At 41.1% G+C, this 25,961-nt stretch overlaps 1 long non-coding RNA gene across 1 annotated transcript; it reads right to left on the bottom strand.

The window, feature by feature from the left end:
• Window positions 1-12,492: 12,492 nt before the first annotated feature.
• On the bottom strand, window positions 12,493-14,446 carry LOC121899917. Its single transcript, XR_006096823.1, has 4 exons — window positions 14,111-14,446; window positions 13,534-13,858; window positions 13,217-13,414; window positions 12,493-12,981 (listed from the first exon to the last, which is right to left on the bottom strand). It is a non-coding gene; the product is annotated as an uncharacterized LOC121899917 (long non-coding RNA).
• Between the last annotated feature and the right edge of the window lie 11,515 nt (window positions 14,447-25,961).

Raw genomic sequence — 25,961 nt, forward strand, 5'->3', positions numbered from 1 at the left:
AATCATATTCACGTCAAAGAAACAATCTGGCATGGGCATAGATTTGGGTATAAACGGTAGCGACATGTCCCTACCAACATTAAGGTGCTCCCGGATTGCCCTTTCCAATATTTCTACCGATCTCAAACAATCTAGCCCTATTAACGCCATGTAATGTTAACAGTAAAATCTCTGCAGAGTTGCCAGGTTTTCTGTAAAAAAAAGAGTGCGTTATTATGATAAAGAGTGAAAGAGCAGGATATGGGGGATACTCAACCTGATGATCTGGCAATTTCAAGCTTTACACATTGTTTACTTGCAGCAGACCTTAGTTAATAAGAATGTTCTCTAATCAATCCAAACATTAATCTTTGGAATTAGTGGGAGAAAATAAATATTTACTATTTAATGCCATCTCTCCCCTTTTCCGTGAGTGAAAAATAACACAAATAGAAGTTTTTGAAATGATTTAAAGATAGGTCTGAGCGTCGCCCAAATCCACAGACTGAAAGAACAGATTCTCAAGTGAGGTGTGAAAACCTTACAGCAGTGAGTTACAGAGCAGCACATTACCTACAGGTTTCTATACATTTATCTTATTGTGACATTTATTGTGACAGTATCTATATGTTATTTTTAAATATTAATTTTGGTCTCAGATTTATAGTTAAGTAGTCTATCAATAATATAAAATGAAATAATCACAGAAAAATAATGATACACGAGCAGTTTCAGACAAGTCAGCAAATGCATATTCTGTAAAGTAAACATTTTGCAGAGTCAGGCACTTTATATGTGTATGTTTGCGCACATGTGCCTGTGATAGAGAGCAAGTACACACACACAATTATTTTGGCCGTCCGACAAAAAATGTCCTTACCAAAGTTAAAACCAAACCTCTAAACCTATGCCCTTGCTTTTTTGTATTTTTTTTTTTTTTAATTTTTCTCCTACATACATTTTTACATACAATACATTATTATTAGTGGGTGTTAAAGGCATAAGAGGCCTGACTGTCAGGTCACCTGTTCGAATCCAGCACCTGTGTGTGCATCCTCCTGTTTCTCTCTATAACCCCTCTATTCTGGCTCAAACTCAGCAGACTGAAGAGACCACTCCATGACTTCTCTCAGGTCTACTGCACATTTATTTCTCAGTGCAGCTGTTAGAATATCACACATCAACATGATTAGTGATGGTCAGATATACAGTATAGCATCTTGCCCCACATCTGAGATCATCAGCAACGGCACTGTCTGTTGTCTGTTGACTCTTGTGGTTTTAAAGTTTAAAAGTACAAAACATTTATAAAAAAATATGTGATTGGATGTTACTTATGGCTATAGTCATGGGGTTCTTGGGGTTAGCGAGGTAACCTCAGGTTTAATTCTGGGTTTTCAGTCCTATGACGCTGGTTCACTTCTTACTGGGGCACATCACCATGCTAACTTATGCTGAACAGCTATCCTTCTACAGAGCAGGTTAATTTCAGAGGATCAGATCACAACCTGTCAACACAAGAGTCATCATTCCTACAAGATCCCAACATGGACAAAAGTCCTGAGTTTACAATAAAGTGACAAGTAAAAAAGAGCGATACATATTTTTATAGGTCAGTGGAAACATTTTATTGTTCCAGGCTTTCCATTTCAACTCTGGTTTTAAAACAGAGCTTCTAACAAATGGAGAGATCGTTTACAACACTAATTACATAATGATGATTTTAGCTGAATTTTAATCGTATAAAGTTTATTTATTCCCGGAGTGACAGCTGACAGTGTGGATGATTTTACACTCTGATTCCATCACTGCAGCTCAGAATAACATGAGACAACTGTGTGATGATAACTGGAAATAAAAACAACATATTGTCTTTTATCAGAAAAATAATCCACACACTGTTAATTAGCTCCCATGATTATAAATGCAACATTTGGGTCAGATAGACTCATCAGTCATTAACTACTTTTCCAGTCTTTGCTTTGGTAGCAGAAGTGGTCTGACATTACTTTTAAGTTTCTTTTTTTATGTGACATATTCAGAATGGTTTCTTCATCATCCAACTAAATAGCAAAAAAATACTCTCTCTGTACGTAAGTCATATATAATAATTCCTACATGTATTTTAAGCCGTAGTTTACTTTTAATATGTGGAAATTATTGCTAGTGTTTCTACATCTTATTCTGTTGTATAATTACAGGCTGTCATTTACATGTCAGTTTGTTGAATACGACTTTTTGCTGTCTCTTAAACAGAAGTTTTCCACAGATTTCACTGTTTCATCTCATATCATGAAGTACTTCATTCATGGTTCTGATGATGTCACTCGTAATTAACAACCCTGCCTCTTTCACATGAACACGCTCGTAGCTGGATATCAAACCCCGGGTTGACTGAGCGAGTTGATAACCAGCTTCATAGTACTGGTTCAGTGAAGCCAGATAACGAAAAGATATCCCGGGTATGTTGATCTTGCTTTGTAGTACAGGCCTCAGGTGTGCTATTGTCAGTAGATAAGTGGTTGAAAAGGGTTTCAAATCTATTGGATAATGAATCCAAGAGTGGGAGTTGCCATAGTCAGTGTCCAAGTGCCACACCCCTACCATCATGTCAGAAATAAAAGAACATATACCTCTCTTAAAGTTACAAAGATAAAAGCACAATAAGTACAAGTACAAATATCTGTCAAAAGTGAGAAATTAGAGGAAACATAACATATTTAGTTCTTCATGAATACCAAAGAGTTAACACTATGTCATTGTTTATCATTAGTCATCATGTTTTGTGTTTGCTTTATATCAATGCTGTTTAAGTTCAACTTAGAGCACACATAGCTGTTACCTAACCACTAATAACCATCTAATGTGTTAGTATAGCGCTAATGATAGCTGAGCACTTATGTTATCTCCTGTTCACCTATGGAGGGAGTGTTAAGTGGATAGCAGCTGATGTTGGCATACGATTGTGGTTTGAGGAGGCGTTGATAAGAGAATACAGATTAGCACTGGCAGAAGGTTTTGTCTAAAGCTTCTTATAAAAGTCTTTGTTACAGCACACAAAGGCGCAGGTGCACTGGATATGATACTGAAACACACACACGCACCGTCACCGGTGTGTGTGTGTGTCCGTGTGTCCGTGTGAATAGTGTAGTATATGTGTCGTGCTGTCTTTTATTCAGTGCAGGCCTCCACTTCACCAGAAAGACCAAATAATAATAAAACCAGTGGAGTGTTGGAGTGTATGTAACTGCAGTACCCTGTTTGATTGCAGACAGAGGTCACAACTGCAGCTGATTTCCTTACAAGCCTGTATTTCCACTATTAAAATGAATATTCTACCAAGGATTAACTTTTTTTCCAACATGTTGCCCCCCCCCCCCCCCCCCCAAGGCATACTGGGACAAGATTCACAGTCTCATCTCTAAATTTATTTGGAAGGGCAAGCGTCCTCGCCTTAAATTGACAACCCTGCAGCGTGGTAGACAGGGAGGAGGACTAGTCGTCCCTAACTTCAGGTTGTATTTTTGGTCTTTTCTGTTTTCTGCCCGTTATCAATCTGGTTAGACCCCAATGCTTCAGTCTCATGGTGGGCTCTTGAGGAAAACCTGGCCTCCCCACATCGCTTACAAGACGTAACATATTCAAACCTGTCTCCTAAACTCTTCAAATCCAAGCTGGGCCCTATTATGTCTTTCCTTTTAACAACCTGGCACTGTGTAGAAAAAGCAACTCACTCTCAGTTAAAGTGGCATAATCACAGTCCTGTTTTTCATAATTATGCTCTTCTTACAGGCGTTACCCCGTTTTCATTTCCTCAATGGAGTAATAGAGGCATCCACTCATTGTCTGACATCTGTAATGAAGATGGTCTCAGAACATTTAATGATTTGCAAATAACAGATAACCTACCTGGCTTCTCCTTTTTCTTATACCTACAACTCAGAGCATCCATGCATGCTCATGGTTTTCCCTGGGGGCAACCTCTCTATACCCATGGACCCCATCTCTTATTTAATGTGGGAGTTTGGTCAAGTGGTTTAGTTTCCAAGGTTTATAACTTGTTACTGAAAGAGAGTTTGAACATCTCGCTGGTGAGATCAATTGGTTTACAGTTTGGGATAATCTACACCACATATCTAAAAATCCTAACCATAAACTTATTCATTTTAATTTTTTACATAGACTTTATCTTATCCCTAGAAAATTCCATCTTATGAAACTCTCACCCTCTCCATTTTGTCATCTATGTACTCTAGGCCATGTGGGCTCATTTGTACATATGTACCAGGAGTGCCCTGGTGTGGCTGCATTTTGGAAAATAGTAACTTCTGCATTATCTAATTTTCTGGGGGAGCATATTCCATGTTGCCCCAGATTGTTGATTCTGAACGATACTTCAACACTTAACCTGCCATCTACCAATTTTTTCATCTTATTATTACTGCAGTGATAATAAGACATATTACTGCAGTGAAAAAAATGCTAGCTCTTAGATGGAAACCTCCTCATTCCCTTACCTATACTCGATAGATGATGTCTTTTCTGAGTATTTTATACATGGAACAATCCATAGCTAGAATACACGGAGCTAAAGAATCGACTGTCCAGTCATGGGCCTCTGCAATAGCAGAGGTTAAACAGATGTTGGTTTGAATATGTTTTCTTGTGACATTATAAGATATGCAATTGTAAGTTGATGTAATGTTGTAATATTATGCATTTCTCCAGCATGTATCAATGAACTATTGTGGGTTGGGAGGGGAGGGAACTAGGCGCCACATGGGTGGGAGGGAGGGAGGGATTACCCTTTGTTAGCTACAGGGTGATAAGTATCTCAAACATCCAGTCCAATAATGGATTTTTCAGCAAACTAATTGAATAAGTATTACTACAGTAAATATTCAAACAATTTCCTAACTGTTCCTAAAAGTTGAATGGTATTGGTATCGTCTAACAGTTTATTATCATGAATTATGAAGATATGTATTCAATCTGCTCATTTGAGAAAATGAACCCAACTTTAGTTTATCTTAATTGCTTGAAAAATCCCTAGAAATTGTCTGCCCGGTTGTCAGTTGTGATTTGACAGATCATTATTAGTATCGGACTTAACTGGAATGTTTCAAAACTGTTGCCCCCTTCACGTTATAGTGGAATATATTATGTTATTACACTTTGTTATTTTGTGTTGTTATTGTAACAAAATCTGTTATGTTTTTTCTTTGGAATAAAAACAATTGATAACAAAAACTGCAGCTGATAAAAACACCACAGGGTCCATTTGGATTAGAAGACACGATGTCACTCATTAAAAGAGACAGGGCTGAATTATCAAATGATCAAAGCATGTAACTGTCCTGGGGCTCAAAAGCTCCAGGTTTATACCAGCTGTACTGTTAATTAGTATTGTAATTAATGTATGGACCACTAAAGTATAAATTACACTTGCATTATGGCATAATCTTGAGGCTCCTTCTTGATTAAGAACTCTGAGCTAAAATCTCACTTTATATAAAGATGGATATAGTGAGGTGACATCACCAGTTGGTATACATTGGAGCTGGTTTAAAGCCCCGAGTTGCAGTTTACAGTCAGCACCATCTATTCCGTTTGGAGCCAGGACCTTCCAAATAAGCAGGGTGTTGCCTTTCGTGCTCTGGAAACATGCCCCGTTACCTCGGATCCAAGCTAACGTTAGCTTATTGAGAAAACCAAGCGGTGCACTTTGGGCTAACATTAGCTACTTTACCTAAACTGTGCTAACAGGGTAGGTATCGTAATCATGTAACGTTAATCTTAGTGAAATATTGCGACAGTAGTCCGACTTGGTGTGAGTCCCGGAGCCAGGGAGATTAGCAGGTAAGCCATCTTTCAAATACAGCTGTCAATCAACACCCATATGGCAGACATCAAATCTACTATAAGTCTTCAAATCTTATTAACAGAGCAATAATTTTCAAAATGACCATCAGCATTCTTATCACAGGGCCTGAATTTAGTAATTGAAATCATAATGACTCACTGAAAAACATTATTGACTTAGTATTTCTAAAGAAAAGTTGACACTTTTTGAATGGGAGTCAGTTGAAGCATCTAGCGGCCATTGGTGGCACTTTCAGGTACTTCAGAATCAAGCTTGGTTGAAATCTGGCCTTAAAGGATAAGGGTGGTGATTTTCTACATTTTTCAAATCTCATGTGCAGAGCCATTTTTGGGCACAGTAGTTTATTTAGAATCAGCTCCAAAGACTAATAACGGTGATCTTGTTTTTTTAGTCTCCAGAGAGGACAGTAGTTCCATGTAAGGCATGTGTGAGAATGTGATTCTGTTTACAGCTTCTTTAGCTTGTTGTGCTACATATCACAACCTCTTGACTTCGTACTACATCATAAATTTCTCAAAGAACTTACAAGACAGAAAAGTATAGAAAATTGCCAGCCATATCTTAAAGCCATTATTATGTCATTATGTTATTGTGTTATTGTGCTCACATGGTGCATACACATTGTGTGCTTAATCAAATGACCACAAACTTATTATCAACTACTAACTTATAAAATGCAAAGAAAGTGGCAGAGTGGGGGTCAGTAGTGGTCCACAGCCACAGCTCTGTTTTGCCCCAGGCTCCCTACACGATTAATCCAACCCTGAAAAAAGAGAGCACAAATGTCATAAAGCAACGGTGAGATGTCCTGGTATGTTGAAGTTACTGGTTTAGTATGGCATCTTGTCATGTTGTCATGTAGCCTATGGTATATGCTCGTATAAGGGTACTTGATAGAAGCATGCACTGATTCATATTTTATTCTTCCACAATTTCAGAAAATTTGCTTAAAACTTTCACAATAATTTAATAGCATCTAGTATGTCTTGGACTAAATGCATCTTTCACAAAATGTTGAACCTCTCCTTTAACCAGACATTTTCCCTTTGTTTATGTTGAGGCGAAGCTGTCCTGTAATCAGCTGTAGCACCACATTAAGAGGCTCCACTCTTAATGTGTCATCCCCTGTTAAAATGACAGATGAATGACCAAGAGAATGAATGAATAAACTCTTGTCAGCTTGTGACACTGCAGGTTCCTGAAATTGGTGTGTTGGTGGTAGACAGAGCAGCAGCTAAGCTAAACTGTAATTTAAGCCCCTAAAACAGTGTTTAGGCCAATGTCTGACGCAGGGGTGCTGCATTCATTTCAGAAGTGCGGGGGCCGAAAAGTTAGTGTGTGTGTTTGTGTGTGTGTGTGTGTGTGTGTGTGTGTATGTATGTGTATGTGTAGTGGTAGATAGACTGGAGACTCTCACTAAACTTTTGCGGAATAACTATAGCTTGCTTGCACCACAGGGTGGCGGTATGATTCCAAACACAAAGCAGCTAACTAGTGCTTGTGGGATTAGATATAAGCTTTTTTGTTCAATTACCCAAAACTGAGTTTACAGGATGGTAACACTGCGGCTCAGTAACAACAAGCAGTCAATAGGAATGCGATAATGTACTGTTGTTAGACGGGACGGGAATGATTCAAACGTCCTTTTACTGTAAGTGTTGGAATATAGGGGCATTTGCAGGGATACAGCGATTTGCGACTTTAAAAGAATGTGTGTGGGGGGGGGGGGGGGGGCACTTCTCTTGGTCTGAATTTAACCTGCAAACTCACTGTTTGCCTCTGCAGTCTTTTACACTCCATTGAGGGCAATTTTGCCTCTCATCTGAGTGATTGGCCATGCTGTGGGCTTTGTTGTTTATGACGCTTAAATGCTTAAATACACCACACTCACAACGCACATGTAAACTGACCCTCTGTCTGTCTGCGTGTGTGTGTGTTTTATGTGTAGCAGTGACGCATCATCATACCTGTGGTCCTGTCATTAAGGTACTGTAAACAGGCCTTAGCAGGGTAAATGATGCCACCAAGCAAAAACACTCACAGAGTTACACACACACACGCACAGACTTTAGACTTACTTCCATAGGCATAATTCCCAAACACTGACATGCCACAGGTCAAAAAATATTCCCAAGCCCTGCTGTCTCCCAGTTGAATTAGTGCAAAAGATGAGCTTTTGTGTTGAAAAACATCTGGTTCTTAGGTAAAATATCAAAGATATTGGAAGGGAGAAGAAAACTATGACTCCATATCAGCATTTCAGTCAGAAACATCCAATCACAGACTTCCAAATTCTGTCGTGTGAGTGGAAACTGATGGCTTCAGTATGCTTCCAATCAACAAGGTCATACTACATGTGGTCAGACCATGTCTGAAGTCAAAACTTTTTCTACCAGTTCTGAATGGCTACACTAGAATGTGAGGTGAAAAGCCAGCTGTTACAGCCTCTTACTTGCTGCATCACACTGCCTCCAACAACTCTTTCTCAACTTAACCTCTTAAGGTCCACTGGGTTAATGGCGACCTGCTTAAGCAGTTGTAAGCTGCTTAGCAACACACAGTAATGAGTAAAAGCAATTGGCACAATTTGGCCACTTGGAGATGTTTTGGATAGGTTTGGGGACACCAGTGACACCACAAACTAAAAACTCCCTGGCTCCCCTATGATTAGGCCTAGAGGTTTGGAATTTACACAGGTGTGACTAACAAGATATAGAAGGTATGTGGTGATTTGCATAATTCTGGCATAAAACATGTCCTAGTTATAGTCATTCAAATATGACTCATTATAAGTCAAGGACCAAAAACACTTTTTTGAGCCATTTTTGAACTAATGTAATTTTAGTTGTCTTTTAGCCACATGCTAAACAAGCACATTCCCAGAAGCTAGAAGATGCTACTTTTCAGATAAAGCCTAATACATGCATTTCGGCCTTACAGTTCTTCTGTTACAAGCTTTTCCATTGGGGTATGCCAAATGGGTGAAAATTCCAAAAAAAGGGTGGATGTTAAGAGACTACCCCTACTCCTATACAACAACATCAATACTGGACGATGAACCCAAGATTATGTCCAATGACATGATTTTTTTTATTTATTTATTTATTTTTTTACATTTTAAGATTTTTATTTTTTTATAATATCTGTACATGGCAACTACTGTCACGTCAGGGTTAAGGAATGATTGTGGTTATGGTAAATAAAATGGAGCCCTGCAGTAGTTCAGTCAGAGCACCTCAGGTTCAGGGGCTTTTGTGAGCTCAGGGACTGTTTGTGTCACGCTTGCACAGATAAGTTCCACGGCATAACTTGAACAGGGTCACTGTTGTTACATGTTTGGGTATGTATTTTTGTGATGAATGGTTGAGAAATATTTTTTTTTAATCTTGGAAATTTCCTCCTTTATATTTCTGTTTTCTAATCCTTATTTTTCCTTGTATTCTAATTATTATTGCACATTAGCCTTTTAGCACCTCCTCTAGAGTATGCCACCCCACATTTAAGGATAATCAAATATTTAAAAGAACAGTAATATGAGGAAGAAGGAAAGGTTTGAGTAGTTCCCTGCTATTTCCAGGTCAAGTTGCACAAATATTAGATCAGTCAGTCAGTTGTACTTTTTGGAATAATAAGTGACTGTTGATGTTATAATTAAACTTTCCTCTATTTACCTCAGTCCACTTTTACATTTTTTTTATCTCAACCTAGATAGATAAATTCAGCGCTGAAATAAAAAAGGTAAAAGATAAAGATCTTTACTTCCTGAGTCATTTTCTGTTGAACATTAACTCGATTTGCTTTTATGAGTTCCCAACCTCTTGTTGACAGTCTTATCTATTGCTGTTGCCTTTAGAAAACCCTTGCAGAACTTTGTCACGCAGCCTACAGGGTTGGGAGCACAACTCCCTGAGGAAAATGCAATCAGAGATGTTAAATGCTACAAATTAGTTCCCCTGGAACCTGCCAAAGTCTTAAAAATCCACAGAATCTTAAAAGTAAGATGCAGTCAGACAGGAGCATTCTTATCAAAACTAATTGAGTGCTTTACCAATACTGAGCACCAGAAACTTGGTATTTAGAACAGCATTTACAACATTTGATGATATACATTTATATGTATGAAAAGTAACTTAATGCACAGTCTGAAGTACAACAGCAAATTTTAATTGTAGAAACTAGCAGATAGCATGTGGAGGAATGCCTCTTCATTGACCCCCATTGACTCCCTGTTTACAATAATTTCGTTCAACAAAAATTAAGGAGAATTATAAACCATGTACATTTTTGACAGGTAGACAAGAAAGGTCTAACCTGTCTCCTAAAAATTATTTTTACTGTATATGCTACTAATTTACAACAGCTAAATGTTCTGAAAGCCAGGAACCACCAGGTTTACATGGTGAAACCACAGCAGCTGTGTGATATGTAGCATTAGTTGTTAACAACTAGCGTTAAACTGACTGAGTGAGGAACTGCAGGTAAAGGTCTCGTCTCAGCAGGGGTGTCAATTGTAGCCACGACAACAGCCAGATAGTGAATTATCCAATATGTAATATGTCCCATTAACATCACAATCCACATCATCCTCACACACTACCTGTGTTTAAACTGTTGATAACAATGTAAGTTACATATTGGCGAGATAATGAGTGATCATAAATGAAAATAGGATGCAATTAATGTGGACTGTATTAGTGGTAATTATGACAAAAATAAACCTGGTTATAGTAGTAGTTTGTGTAACTTAGTTATGTTTAGCAGAAGCAGAGATAAGCTTTCTGTACTATATAGCACTCACCCTCCTCACATAAGGATATTGAATCACAGAAATAATCAGTGATAACAGCAAAATGTAGCTAATATCCAGACCAAACTGTCACTTAAACATAGTAACCAATGCAGAACAGAAGCCAATGTTGGAGGTTACATTAAAGCTGGTGTTATACTTTCTACGTCCACGAGTACACATGGCCCACACGGCCACTATGCTTCAAGGGCATCAACTGTGCATGCGCTGGAAAACCAAAATAGACGCTGAATTTGACAAGAGGCTGTGTGAGGAGGTCCATCACTACATACATTTCCACAATTCATCCTTAAAACAATAGAAAGACAATCAAAAATGTGCAACAATTCATGGGGGGAAATTGCCAGAGTTTGGGAAAAGAGGAAAGTGTGTTGGCAGATGTGGAAATATTTAAGAAAGTGCTTTTGTGAAAGCAAGGAAGAAGATGAAGGGAAGAAGTGGTGCAGCAAGCGGGAATGTTTCTATTCCCCCCTATTGTTTCCCTCTTGAGCTGGCTGTCTGACTTCATGAAACACTGAGACACAGACTCCAACTTTTCAGTGGCAGTAATGTGAATCAAATTTGAAGTTATGTCTTTATTTTTTTTTAGTGTCTGGTAGGACTTAAGATAACTGACAAATTGATAACAATGGTTGAGTCAGTCATTCTGGAGAAAGACTGTTGATATTTGAACTTAACACCTGAACAAATACATCCTTTCCTTCATGTTCCTTCAGAAGCTCCACTCCCCAAATTCATGGATGCACATTGCCAAGGCAACAACCAGAAGAGAAATATGGCAGAATCTAGAGCAATGTGTCAGCTCTAGAGTCACTTCTGTTCCTCTCACACTTTATCGTGAGAGGAAAAAATGTTTTGTCTCGTGAGTGCAACAGTCCATCCACACTCTCCGCTCCGCTCTCTGCTGCCTCCCCACTTCTCACTCAACTTGTGTTCAGCATCCCTGTCCACAGAAGCAGCCATCTGTCAGCTGCAGCTTCTGAGGAGCTGCGAGGACAGCGGCCTGACAAACTGCCTTCATCAGGATGACTGACAGCAGAAATTTACTGAGCCAAAATAGTTTGCATGTCGACTCCACAGGAAGAAATTGACAGTGTTTGTATTAGAAGGTGACATGGGAGTGGATTTTCACTCCTGTCCCATCCCATTCCCACAAAAATAATCCTGTCCTGTAGGGGTGTGCCCAAATACATAAACATTATTCAGCAAAGTATAAATAGTGGGTTTTTTACGAATACTTGTTTCATACAAATATTTTTTAAATTATTTGTTTTCAGGAAGAAAAAAAACATGTCAAATACCAGCACTCAGGTCGTTTTACATTTCTATCTCAGTCTCTCTGCTCTGCTTTTAGGTCAATCACAAGGTGAGTCACATCCACCTGTTGCATGATGTACATTTCCTTATTTGGACATCACTCCCGGAGTTAGGGGTGTTTCCCAGAGATAAAGCTAAGCTACTGACACACACGAAGTGCTCCCAAGGGACTCTCCATAACCTGTTGTTCCCCTTCTTTCCATAAAGTTAGGTTGTAAAAAATAGGCAATAAATGAAAAGTGCAAAGCAATAATGGCCTTTGAAGTTCTTCCCTGCACATTACACGGTGTACTGTCTCTGTGTTATGGGTGTATAAATAGGTAGAGGTCTGTCTGCAATGATGTGATGAATTAAGTTTTAGCTCATTAGTCAGCGCAGTGGTCTATGATCTGGGAGACTCCAGTTCAAAACTCGGTGTGGGGACCTCCTTCGTCAGGTAGTTCATTCATGACCACTTAATTTTCTAGAATTAAAAGTGTAATAAAAACAAAAACAAAAGCCTCTTTCCACTTTTATTTGAATACAAATACAAATTATTTTGCTGCCTCAACATATACAGATACAAATACAAATACTTGACCCTCTGCACATCTATCCCGTCCCATGACAAAGTTTTTTAAACTTTACATGGCAAACCAGTTAGGAGACATTAGACACAGTCCTTAAGAAACACCTCAACATACTCCAGAGGGGTGGTGCCGAACATGCCTCTCCTCAATTAGTCTCCCCGCAACACTGAAACTCCCCTCTGACGGGGTACTTGTTGCCAGGATTGCCAGCAGCCTCTTGGCAACTGGCACTAGCCCAACTGACATCTTCTGCCAGAACTTGAGAAGGGACTGGAAGCCGGTCGTCTTTGAAGGCTTATTCATATATTTTATCACCAACTGGCGGCCCCAGGACTCCTTAATTGTGTCACCACTGTCCTCCTCCCTCTCCTCCTCCTGCACACAACTTGAGAAGTTGTGCACCTCTGTGGCCACTAGGGGTGGATCTTTTGAGAAAAAAAGACAGATTGTTATAGAGCAATCCACTTTGCATTAAAATTCTTTGTATAGTGTAGAATACCTATTTGTCCTAATATTGGTATATATAATATACCACTTGTAGGAAATTAGTGTGTGTGTACACTTTATACCTCTCCTTAAGTGAGGGGGGACATTTTGTAATTATATTAGATTTTTTCTGCGAGTGCTCTGTCTGTACTTAGTGCTAGTGCTGTGAATTACCTTGTTTGATATGGACTCTCTCCCCTGCCCCTGCTCTTTCTGTGATTGCTGCCAGAATGTTGATAACCTCCTCATACTCCTCAACATTGAGAGTTTTCCTTAAGAAACACCTCAGGCAAGGAGAGAGAGAGCTGTGGCTATCTTGTGGTAAAGTTGGATTTTGAATTTCAACTCCACCACCTGGGCTAACTACCTTTTCTGCTATGACGGGGAAAAAAATCAGATGATATTTGTAACATTATTATTGGATAGGGCCCAGCTGCTCTTAGCTACTTGAATGACCACCAACAAAACAATTCAAATCACGACTGTATTACCTCTTTCACAATTGTACTTTCTCCATCCTGAAGCAACAAACCCCTCAGCAGGGTTGCCTTGATCAGGAGGACAAGGTGGAGAGTAGGTGTCTGCTCAGTGGAAAGGTGCCTGGTAGCCTCATCAAAAGTTTCCAGGAGGTGGATGATGTCTTCAAGACGGTCTGGATCTAGGTTGTTGACATAACGAAGCTCTTTTCAGCGAAGCAAGACCTCATGCAGCTTACCGGTCCGCAGAGCATCTCTCACAGATTAGAGCATTGCAAGTCTGGTATTCCACCTCGTCTCCACTGCTTGCTTCAGTGATCTGTCCAGTACCTTGTGTAATCTGAAATTCAAGGAAGAGACAGTTCACACTAAGCAAGGTAGGGCTAAGTGATAAAAAATCAATTTGACTGAGATTTTTGAAATATTAAATGTTTCAGTTCAGAAAAAAGATTTACAGTTGAAATAGTTTATTAAGACAAAAGAGCCAGATGAAAATGTAGCCTTTGCAATTGCTCAATTACAGCAGTTGATTTTATTTATTATATTTTATAGTATATATTATAATATATTATTATTATTTAAGCAGCCTTACCAAGCAGACATGACAGGACTGTAAAATATCTTATCCTGCTCTTTTGAAGTGTGTGACAAGGGTCTTTGCACCCCTAAACAGGTTGATGATGATGCTGTGCTGTGGGTTCTCCTCATCCAAGTGGTCGAACATATTTAAAAATCAGGTTCATGTTATGGCCGGCACAGGAAAGTCTGACGTAATCTTTAAATGCTGCCACCACATTTGAGCCATTATCTGTCACAAAGACAATGTCCTTGCTCAGGATGCCAAATTCCTATATGTTAGGTAAAAAAAAAGTACAAACATAAAAGATTAGCAACCCAAACATAAGATAATTGTAATACATAATAATGATTAACAATAATTTAATTTTACTTACAAAGTTCTTTATCTAGAAGCCAGAGCACACAAGAAAATAAATATAGTGTAACACAAGTAAGTAACAAATCATACATACAGTTGTGCTCATAAGTTTACATACCCTGGCAGAATCTGCAAGATGTGTTCCATTCCTAGTGTCTATAGATGTGACCATAAAACTAAATTTTGGTCTCATCACTCCAAATAACTTTGTTCCAGAAGTTTTGAGGCTTGTCTAGGTGCTGTTTGGCATATTGTAAGCAGGCTGTTTTATGGCATTGGCACAGTAACAGCTTTTTTCTGGCAACTTGACCGCACAGCCCATTTTTGTTCAAGTACCTCCTTATTGTGCATCTTGAAACAGCCACGTGCAACTTTCAGCTGAAGTTGTGTGTGGGTTTTTCTTTGCAACCTGAACAATTTTCCTGGCGCTTGTGGCAGAAAGCTTTGTTGCTCTACCTGTCCGTGGCTTGGTATCAACAGAACCCTTAATTTTCCACTTCTTTATCAGAGCTTGAACACTACTGATTGGCATTTTCAAATCTTTGGATATCTTTTTAAATCCTTTTCCTGATTTATAAAGTTCAACTCCCTTTTTTGGAGGTCCTTGACAGTTCTTTTGCTTTTCCCATGGCTCAGTATCCAGTACAGTCAGAGCTTGCCCAAACTTCAGACTTGCCCAAAAGCTCTGCCAGGCTGATACACGGATCATTCTCATTCACTCTGCGTTGTAACACTGTCTTCCCTGAATCTTCCGACTCTGTAATTGTTTGGCTGCACCGTGCGTCTTCATCCACAAATAAAATGGCATTTATTCATATTAGAACATATAAGAACTTTACTATTGTTATTATGATCCCCGATCCCGCCCGCTCCCATTGATTTTTATTCCCGTTATGAGTAGTGAAATTGACTCCCATCCGATGGGAATCACACGGGAATCACGTGACCCACAGGATTCCTGAAAAAATGTCAGCCTCTAGTTTGTATTTATTGATTCATTGATACAGTTAATAAGCTGAGGACACATACAGCAGGATATTTGTGTGATTTAAACAGCTGCCTGCTCAGATTACGCTTCACTAAATGTGAACAGAAACAGACTCAGAGCGTAAAAAAACATGGGGCATCTCCATGAGACTGTCTTGGATCCAGTGTGGATTGATACATTTAACAAAATGGAAGCGTGTCTGTACCATGAGAAAACACTTTCTATGTGAATTGGCCATCCCTCTCTCCAGTATGCCAGCCCACCCCCACCATTCAACAGGTGCTGAGACTGTCATGAGAGTGGGGACTGTCATGTCCTTGCACAGATAGCTGCTCTGATGACTTCCCCCTGTCCTGAGCACTGGAATTTTTTCAGGGCACACACAGAATGGACAGCTACAGACCGTGAGGTGATACTTGCTGAAAAAAGTGTATTGAACAATATTTCTCCAGAATCACTGACTCTACCTTTAACGTATTGCAGGCAGAGGAAGATAGTGACACTTCATGCTGCTCCTGGAAACAGTCGATAGTGGTGTTGCACAAGACCCCTTTACTTCCCCAAGGAGCTCCATTCCATCAACGCCGCCAGTGACTTCAACACCACCCACAGCAGCACCATTGACTGTATATAAATAGACAGCTCCCCAAAAGTGAACCCAAAACATCTTGATTGTCCACTGGTGGCTGGTTGTAGAATAGGTCATAAATCCCGCCCCCTCCATGTTAGCAAGTGGGACATGAGCAAAGCTGATTAAGTGCACATCAAATAAATTTTTGCCAAAGATGGTTTCTGTCATTTTAGGTAGTTCTTCTCATACTGATGTTTTCTGATGTTATCACACTGATAAGTTTCAATTAGTTATTTTACGATATAAAAAGGGGGTCTGATGTCATGATCAACAGCTGTGACAGCTGCTCTGAAACTCCTCTCAGGCAACAGACGGCTGAGGGGGTGTGTCCCGAAGGCTGTCATCCCACCGCCCAACTCTACTGTGCAGACTCTGGCTCCAAATGACATCACACAGGCAAGATGGCAGCTCTCGGAATCAAGATATTTTAAATTCACTTTTGCATAGGTAGGAAGTGGAGACGCATTTTCCATCTTTATATACAGTCAAAGAGCAGCACCTCATTTACCTCTCAGTATATCCTTCCCAGCGTCCACGTGTCCTGTTTTCCCCCATCACATCCCAGAAAAGAAGATCGCATCTCACACCTGTTGAGGATGCTATCCTCCACTATCTCCAGCAAATCGACAAAACCAAAGACAATCAGGGGGAGGAACACCACTTTGGTATGATGGTAGCAAACATGCTGGCAAAACTTCTGGCCTGTGAGTGCATGGTGGCCCGCGTCTCCTCCTCTTCCAGCATCTAAAAGTACTGACTGACAGGAAATGGACTCAGAAAGCCCGTCCAGAGCTACAGGAGCTCCGAGGAGGCCTTCTCTGTCCTTGTGGGGGGCATTTATTGGTGTGTTAGCCAGCATGTCCCTATCCTGCACCAGCGGAGGTAGCAGGTTCCTGCTTGCTGACCAGCCAGTTGAGTGAAGAATCAGGAGGGCTGCAAGGGCCTCTTCCAGGGGACAGCCTGTTTCCATGTGACGGATGAGAGCGACAGCGAAGCGTTGCCTTATATGCCATGTGAGACACACGTAATCACTAGGCACATCCTGATTGGCCTGCTTCGTACATAAAAATAACCTTTCTGCCACAATGATCGGAGCTTGGTGTGTTCTCTGGTGTTGGATGCATTCACTGATGCTGCAGGCCAGAAAATCAAATTTGGCGGCGGACATCCAAAAGTACTTATGGTGCTTGTCCTCGTCCATGGCACGCATTTCCTGCACCAATATGCTGAACTGCCTATCTTTATCATTGAGCAGCCGCATGCACTACTTTCTTGCTTTCCACACTTTTCTTTTTTATGTGACTGCGCAAAGTACAGACAAAGGAGCTCTTCTTCTTGCATGGATGTCACCATTTTGATTTGATTAGTAGTGTGCATGCGCGGAGTTTGTCACGCCGATCTACTGTGCATACTGTGAATAAGTTCTCCACAGACTCTGGAAAGTAGTATAAACAGAAGCACTGCGTGGTGTCCCCTGCTGTCTGTGTATGCAGCCACTTGGGAGTATATTTCAGGCTTAACGGTAGAGTAAAGTACACAGCATCTCAGAGTCAGCTGTTGCTTCGCCTCTTTTCACTTTATTATTATTGGACCATGAAGGGTTAATATTTGTCACTTTCTTTTTTGTCCTGCTAATTTTTATTTAATTAACTTTTCTTCTTGATTGTAAAACTCAACTCTCCGGTTTGCGGTGGCTGTTGTATTTCCCACCGGCATGCTTATCGTGGTCTACTACTTCTTTCTCGTTCTTTTTATGTTTTATGGTGGCTGGTAAACAATGAATAGACTCAGTACAGCCCCCCATCCCTATGGAGTGTGTCCTTGGTGTTTTTGCTTTGGTACTTTCAGCCAGCACATCCGGAAACTGGTCGTATCCGACAGCTTAAGAAAAAGTAGGTCCAAAACAAAAGTATGGGTTAGTTTGGTTAAAAACAAAAAAAATGCGTAGAAATTTAACCTTTTTTTATGAGAAAGGATATACTTTTTGTACATTTAAATGTTACATAGTTTTGCTTTAAGGTGGAGCAGCAGTAGTGTGATTAAGTTAAAGGGTATGATTAAAATTTCCACGTCAGCAATGGACTTTCACTTACTGACAGTTAAATACATTTTTTTTATTTCAGAGCTCCATGCCCCCTCAATTTGCTGATCTTTATTAACATGCTGTGTGATCCCATATTTGTGCAACAATCATGTTACATCAGAAAAAAGCGAAAAAAAGGTTGATTTAAGGCACTTAGTTCAGAAACATGAATCATTTGTAAAGGTAAAACTAGTTAGTGCTCCTATGGCACTGTTCTTTTTATAACCTGTGTATGTGTGTTACCTGGTTACTTCTGCTCTGTTTTGGTTTCTGCGTCATGAAGTAATTCACTGGACAGAAAAAAAGGTGAGGGCAGGCCCGGGAGGTGGGACTGGAGGTTTCACCAGTGTTTCTTTGCAGATAAATATTTCACCAGCAGCTTTCTCATACCTTTCAATTATTTGATGTAAAGGATCATCTCTCTCCCACTCTCTCTTTCTTTTCTTCAATACAAACATTTTTCATTTTTCATCATTATCTCTCTCCCTCTGTCTTTTTCTTCTCTGTTTGCTCAGTGACTCAGTATGTGGGTACATATTTACCCACCACACCACAGTCACAACACTGCATTGACATTTAGGAGCAAGAAATGCAACAGGAACTCATGAAGTCTCTCTAAACACACATTCTCTCTCTCTCTCTCTCTCTCTCTCACACACACACACACACACACACACACACACACACACACACACACACACACAGTAAATCTGCACCCCCATGTCTGACTTGCTGCGTCAGACAACACAATCTGAGCCAACATAGGAACTAACTGTAGTTATCCAGTAAATCCTGTCACCCACTCAAACCACCAGACCTGAAGAATCCAAACCACTTTAAACTATCTACTGGTTGGTTGCCCAATGTCTTAGCCGCTGTGTGGGACTGTCAGTCCAATTGCAACACATGCCATTCCTGTTTCTCATCAGTGTAATACTTCTCCCGCAAAACACAAACAGATGGGCAATGACAGCAAGACGAGCAAGAGAAATTGAAGGAAAGACAGAGAGATGAGTAATACATTGTTATTCTCTGCTATCAGCAACTACAGTTGAAATTTAGGAAGAGCATGGGAGTAAAGTAGTGAGAGAGAAAAAGAGAGTAAAATGGGTGGGGGTAGAAAAGTGAAAAAGAAGGATAAAGAGTGAGACCTAGACTGAGATAGTCAATGATAAGAGCCTATCACCTTTCATTAAAGAGAAAGAGAGGGGGTTAAATATGGAGGTAAACTGAACATAGTTAGAAAAAGAGTGAATGCCAGAGTGGGATATGGAAAGAAGCTGCTTTAATGAAGAGAGAAAGATTGTAAATAGTCATATATCAAGATTTCCCCTTAATGTTTTGATGGCAACTGGTGGATTATGACATTCTTGGTCAATTATGTCTCCATGGATACAGTTTTGGCATCGAGTATTGTGCAAACTGCTGAAAAATACACACAGTGACGTTATGTGATGTGTGAGCGTGGTGTTTCAGAACACAGTTAGACAGCCATGACACAGAAACGAGGAGCCAGAGAGACACACAGCCCTTTCCCCATGATAACAAACAGAAGGAGAGTGCTACAAAAAACTCTAACATGGGAAATTATTTTATCTCACCCACAATTCTTTTCAGTTCATTTTTAGGTCACAGATTGTAGCAGTAGATATTATGCCATGTGGACGATAAAATTCTCGAGTGATCACTTGAACTTATGTCATCAATTGTTAAAAATTGTTTGTAAAAACTATTTTGGCCATCACAACAACTTTTTTTTGCATTGTCTCACAATATGTTTTGCGTTCTCCAGCAATACTTTTGCGTTACCTCACAATACTTTTCTTCTTCCAATCCTTCTGAGCCATATGTCTATTTTCGCTCAGCTGCTCCCAGCACAACGCTTCAGTGTGAAATTCAGTGAGGGGATCCATGTGGACCCATGGCTCAGTATCCAGTACAGTCAGAGCAGCCGTGGATGAAATGTGCAGGGTCTTTCAAGAGCTAAGAAACTCATTGACTATTTATACACAGACACTAATTACAATCAAACAAGTCACAGGTGTGGAAACATACCCCTCATAGCCATTTAAACCTGTGTGTGTCAACTTGTGTGTTTATTATCAGGCCAAACATTCAAGGGTATGTTAATTTTTGATCAGGGACATTTTGGTGATTTTAGTTATCATTATGATTTAAAAAGGGCAAAGAGCTGTTTCAGTATACTCGTTTCAGTATTTGAATTACCTATTTCTGACCATCATTGTGTGTTTTATGACGCCAACATAATCTTAACAAAGACTAAAAGGTAAATCTTCGTTCAAAAGAGATTCCTAGATGACAAGGCTGAAACAATGTTCTCTAATATTATGAGATCATGTGAGCCATACAGCTGTGACTGCCCTTTAAATGACATGGTTGAAAATTTCAACAACGCATTGTCATCTGCTTCAAATACTCCACAAAAGTTAAAAAGAGGTCAATTGACAGAATCTCCCTTTAGTTAAACAATAACAGTGTTAATGAGATCAAGATAATCTGTTGGGCAGCTGAAAGAAAATGGGGGAAAACTAGACTCACAGTTCACTGTAATATATACAAAGAAGCCATGACTGTCTTGTAAAGCAGTACATCTGGCTAGAATTACTCTTCCAAGATGATTACAGAGAATACTGGGAGCTCTAGAGTATTATTCTCCACTATTGACCAGCTACTCAACATTGCCCCAACCCCCTACAGTTCTCTGCATCAAAATGTGAAGAACTTGCATTGTTCTTCAATAACAACATAACTTCAATTAGAACCAGTATTGATGCTGATGTAAACACAGATGATCTCAGCAAATCCTGTAAAAATTATGTGACCATGGGAAAAATAACCTGTATAACATTGAGCGTTGCAAGACTGTCACTGAATGTAACTCCTCCACCTCATGTATTGACCCTGAGCCTACATTTTTTAAGCAGTTGTTTGACAGTGTTTCAAGTTATGTCTGAAGATTATAAATACATCTCTTCAAACAGGAATCTTCCCAGATGCCTTCAAACAGCTGTTGAAAAACCCTTACAGAAACCTTAAAGAAACCCAACCTAGATGGTAATGCACTGACCAGTTATAGGCCAACCTTCCATTCAGTAGTAAGATACTTGAAAAGATAGATTCAGTGCAGTTAAACTCCTTTCTTGCGAGGAGAGGGATATAGAGGGGCCCTCTGTCTTTTCCGCAGACAGCGGAACCCCGAGGTCGGAGAACACTGAAGTTAGAGTGACTAGGCTGGAAGCGGGCTGCGATGAGGGAGGGGAAATGGTGAGGAAGGTCCAAGAGATGGACGAAGAACGGGATGTTATAGTTATTGGAGAGGATCCAGCAAAGGGCTTCGGACAAGGTGTCAAAGAGTTTAGGGCTGCTTTTGCAACAGAAAGTGAGCCTGAGAGCAAAGCAATATGCGCCAGCGGACACCAAAAAAATGCCAAAAGTCAGGGTGGATAGGGAGAGCCTTGAAAGCACTAGTGATGTCGGCTTTTGAGAGCCAAGACCCTTTGCCAAAGAGTTTGATAAGGGCAATAGCATGGTTGATGGTGGCATAGTGAAAGGAGAAGTCTTCGCTTGGAATCAAGCTGTTAATGTTGGGGACAGTACTGCCGTGTGGTGCCGAGAGATCCACTTCTTCTTGCCAGAGTATTTCCTGGTGGCGAGAGGAAGACAGGAAGAAATTAGGGAAAAGAGGAGAGGGTTTGGTTAGTATTTATGGGATTGCTGGAAGGGGTGCGGTGCTAATGTTCTTTTTTCTTTTCAAGTAAAATAAGGGATGCATTTAAAAATGAAATAATGTGCATCCTAAAGTAAAGTGGAATGATCATATTGGGCTCTTAGATCGTTCCTATTTTCTGTGCCTTCAGTTCAGATTTCAGTCTTTATGTTTTCTCCAAAGATTTGTGATTTGTCTGTAGTGGGACTTCAAAATCATCACCAGCATATGAGACAAACTGGTATTGAACTGCCCATGAAAGTATTTGTTCCGTTGTGCGTGCATAACTACAGTCATTGTGTATTGGACTTGAACTGCTTCCAAAACGCGCATGAGCCACACTCAACAATGTACCTTAATGCCTCCTGTGTAGTCACTGATCTGCCAAACATACTGCTAACACTATGCTTTCTGTCTAGAGACGGGGTAAGAGTGTCCAGTCTTGATTAAAACCGCTGTTTCCGCTGTCCATTTTTCTCTTTTTAGAACACTTTTTGACCTGACCTGACTTGTGTCACGTCTCATCTCTGCTGTCTCCCTGACATGTTAGAGTCAGTTGGCAGAGCCCTGAAGCACCGCCCTGCCCCTGCACAAAGCGGAGTGGCCCATTGTGCACCGGTTTATTCAAAGTTTATTCATATTTAACATATTATATGTCCAAATTGCATCAAATTCGACTGCACTCCCTTTGTTCCCCAGCCATACAGCCCCCAAGTGTGGAGTCGATCAGATGAATGGATCAAAAGATATGCAAAGGACATACAGACACACAGACATGCAGAAAGAGATTCTTTCCTTTAGTAGATAGATTACCTAATGATCATAGTTTATTTTTTCCCTCTTTTATTTTATTACAAATAGGTGCACTGGAAGTGTTCCACAGTGCTCTCCAGTGCTCTCCCTAAACAGCACTCTCTCTCCTACATGTGAATGAAGGAGCAGGCTCAACCAGGAAAGGTGTGTTTTGATGTGTTGTAAGCAACTATTAAAATTCCTATTTTCAAAGCTGACTTAGTTCCCAGCTTTTGCTGAATGTTTTACCTCCAGGGAGTGGGCATAGAATTATGCAATTTGATGTAACTGCTCAAGGTTCCTTCTTTTTCTCATCTCATATATTTTCATTTTTTTACAATCATTGCATTCCTACAAACAAAGTAGAGTCATGTTCATATATGCTTTTACAGACTTTAACATTGTAACTTTGATGTAAAATTTCTATTCTTCTTGCAGGAGAGCCATTGTTTACCCAAGTGTATTCTAAAAGATCCAAACAGTGGGTGTTGAAAAAGTTCAAAAAATTCAAATACCTACACCACAGAGTTCATTGGCATACTCATCCAAAGTGTCATCGACAGACAACAGAACCCAAACATTCCCTACAAGGCACCAACATCATCATTTGCCTCACCCCAGCTTGCACTGCCAGCGAACACTGCACCGATACCCAAAACTTCTAACCCAATTCAAAAACTGCTTCTGAAACAGTGTTACATATGGCCCCTGGGACATCATCTGCCAGGCCCTCTACCTCAAATTCAGCTGCATCTCATCTCTGTAATCAAGCCTCTACAAATGCTCAGCCCTTCCACTTCCACTCTGCCAAATTGTAGACTCTGCTACCATTAATTTTACTACACTTTGAGCCATAGTATTTATAAGTTTTGCTATTCAACATTCTGTTTTCGTTGTCTGTTCGCCACTACGCCTGTTCTCTGTTAGATCTAAACCTGCTCAGTATGACAAGTGCCCTGAGATAACTTAGTGTCACTGTTCTCCACACTAATTCTACGATGTTGCTAGAAGTTTACAGTTTGCTTTTATGGAATAAGGCATGTTACACCATGAGTGAAGTTGTGTGCATGGTTAGTTTACCTCCCTCCTGAATGAGTGCGAGGGAACACGTGTAGTGTTAATGGTGTGTTCTGTTACTAATAAACAGCATTTTCCTGTAGGCACAGGGACTGCTATAAAGCCCAAAACTATGTCTCCCCTTGAGTTCTTGTCACAGCAAAACCTCCTTCTACATTGGTGTCAGAAGTGGGATACAAGATGGCCGCCTCATTGAGAGAGATAGATTAACTCATCATGCGCCTGCAAGCCATTGAAGGGGCATGACCGAAGCAGAGGAAAGACATGCTTACAGCAAGGGGTCACCGAGGAAAAGACATTGCCAACCTACCTGATGGAGACAATGGCCCCCGGCCAGCAGCAGGACATTGCCACTTGGGGACCCGGCCAAAGATGAAGGCCCCATGTTCACAGGCAACTAGCTCATTCCCACTGATGGTGGCATTTGGAAGCAGCACAACGGCCTCTTCTCACGCAGCAGCAGCCAGCATGTTCCCACCAATGGCAGCAGCTGGAACTAGTGTTTTCCCACCCCCGCACACAGTACTGTTGGGAAATATAATGGGGAAGAACCACCAGAGACTTATCTCATCCAAGTGCAGCTGGCCTCCCAGCTTAATGCCTGGTCAGCGGAAGAGATGGGAGTCCAAGTCACCCTCACTTTGGAGGGCAAAGCCCTGCAGATTCTCACAGACCTACAACTAGAGGAGCAATTCAATTGGCCAGCCATCGAAAGAGCATTACATCACCATTTCAGTCAATGTGCTTATGCTGACGACACCTGAGACAAGCTTGTCACCCACCAAAGAGAAGAGAGAGAGGGGCTGGGTGCCTACGCCATGGATCGCTGCCTTTACACATGGCACAGGTACCTCACCTTTGACTTTGCAACGCAGGAGGAACTTGCCATCACACCAACCCCACAAAGCCCAGCACCCCAGCCACCCTCAAACTAGAGTGGGGTGGCACAATGGAGGAACTGCCACCCGCAACCAACCCTTCCTCCGCCAAGTCACAACTGCGGGTTGGCCGTCTGGGCCAGACACATGGACTGTACCTGAACTGCAACTTTAATGGGATCCCATATGCCATACAGGGTCCACCATCTCTCTGGTCCGCCCCAGAACCCTACCTGGTATGAGTGGCCCAAGACCGTGGGGTTGGAGGCCCACTAAGATTTGTATGACCACAGTCACCGGTGAATGCACCAAGGATGTAAGAGAAAAGATCTCTACAGGTTATCATTGCTAGCCACATTGTTGACCACCAGTTCTGGTTAGCCAACATACAAGACGTCATTGGGCTGGACCTGCTGGGCAAATGGGAGGCCACGGTGGACGTACCCCGAACTATACTCTACCTGGGTTCTGAGGCCTTAGCACTGCACACCACGGGTGAAGAAAGGCTGCGACTTGCCTTCACATCCCCACCACCAGCCAGAGGGTCAGGAGTCACATTGGTGCCACCGACCAGAGGGTCCACCACATCACCACCACCAGCCAGAGGGTCCTCCACTCCATCGCCAGCAGTCAAAGGGTCCACTGCATCACTGCCACCAGCCAGAGGGTCCTCTGCTCCATCACCAGCAGCCAGGGGGTCCATTGCACCCGTGATGCATGCCCCACCCACCTCCGCCCCCATCACCCGCCCTTCGCCAAGTGGGCTGCAGCAGAAGAGAAGGTCAAAGAGATGTTGGAGGCAGGCATCATCATGCCCTCCAGGAGCCCCTGGGCAGCTCTGGCTATCCTGGTCAAGAAAAAGGATGGCACCTGGCATTTCTTCATTGACTACTGAAGTCATTCACCTGATTTGGTCTGAATATGTCCTTACTCTATGCTCAGACATCCATTTAGCCCGACTGGCTTTGGTTGTTTTTTCCAGTTTCTTTTCGGGATCCTGAAGTATGTTTCCAGTGCTCCCCTGTCCATATGTGGCCCAAAGCTTTGTTGTAACCTTACACACGTTGCGAATTTCGCTGCAGCAGAATGACTCAACTTCAGTTTCCATTAGTGCACATTTACTGCACCACCAGTTTTCTCCAGCACGGGGTTGCTCTGTTGTGCCGCTATCCTCACCGGCTGCTGGTGCCTGATTCTCGGCGGCCTCTTCCTCCTCCATATGCCGTAATTGCTCTGCACTGTATTCTGGCTCATATATGTAGCTCCGAATGTCTGATTCCAGCATAACACTATGAGAATCATCTTCTTCCATATCAGGAACAGGGACATT

This window comes from Thunnus maccoyii, chromosome 7 (genome assembly GCF_910596095.1).
Source record: "Thunnus maccoyii chromosome 7, fThuMac1.1, whole genome shotgun sequence".
NCBI lineage: Eukaryota > Metazoa > Chordata > Actinopteri > Scombriformes > Scombridae > Thunnus > Thunnus maccoyii.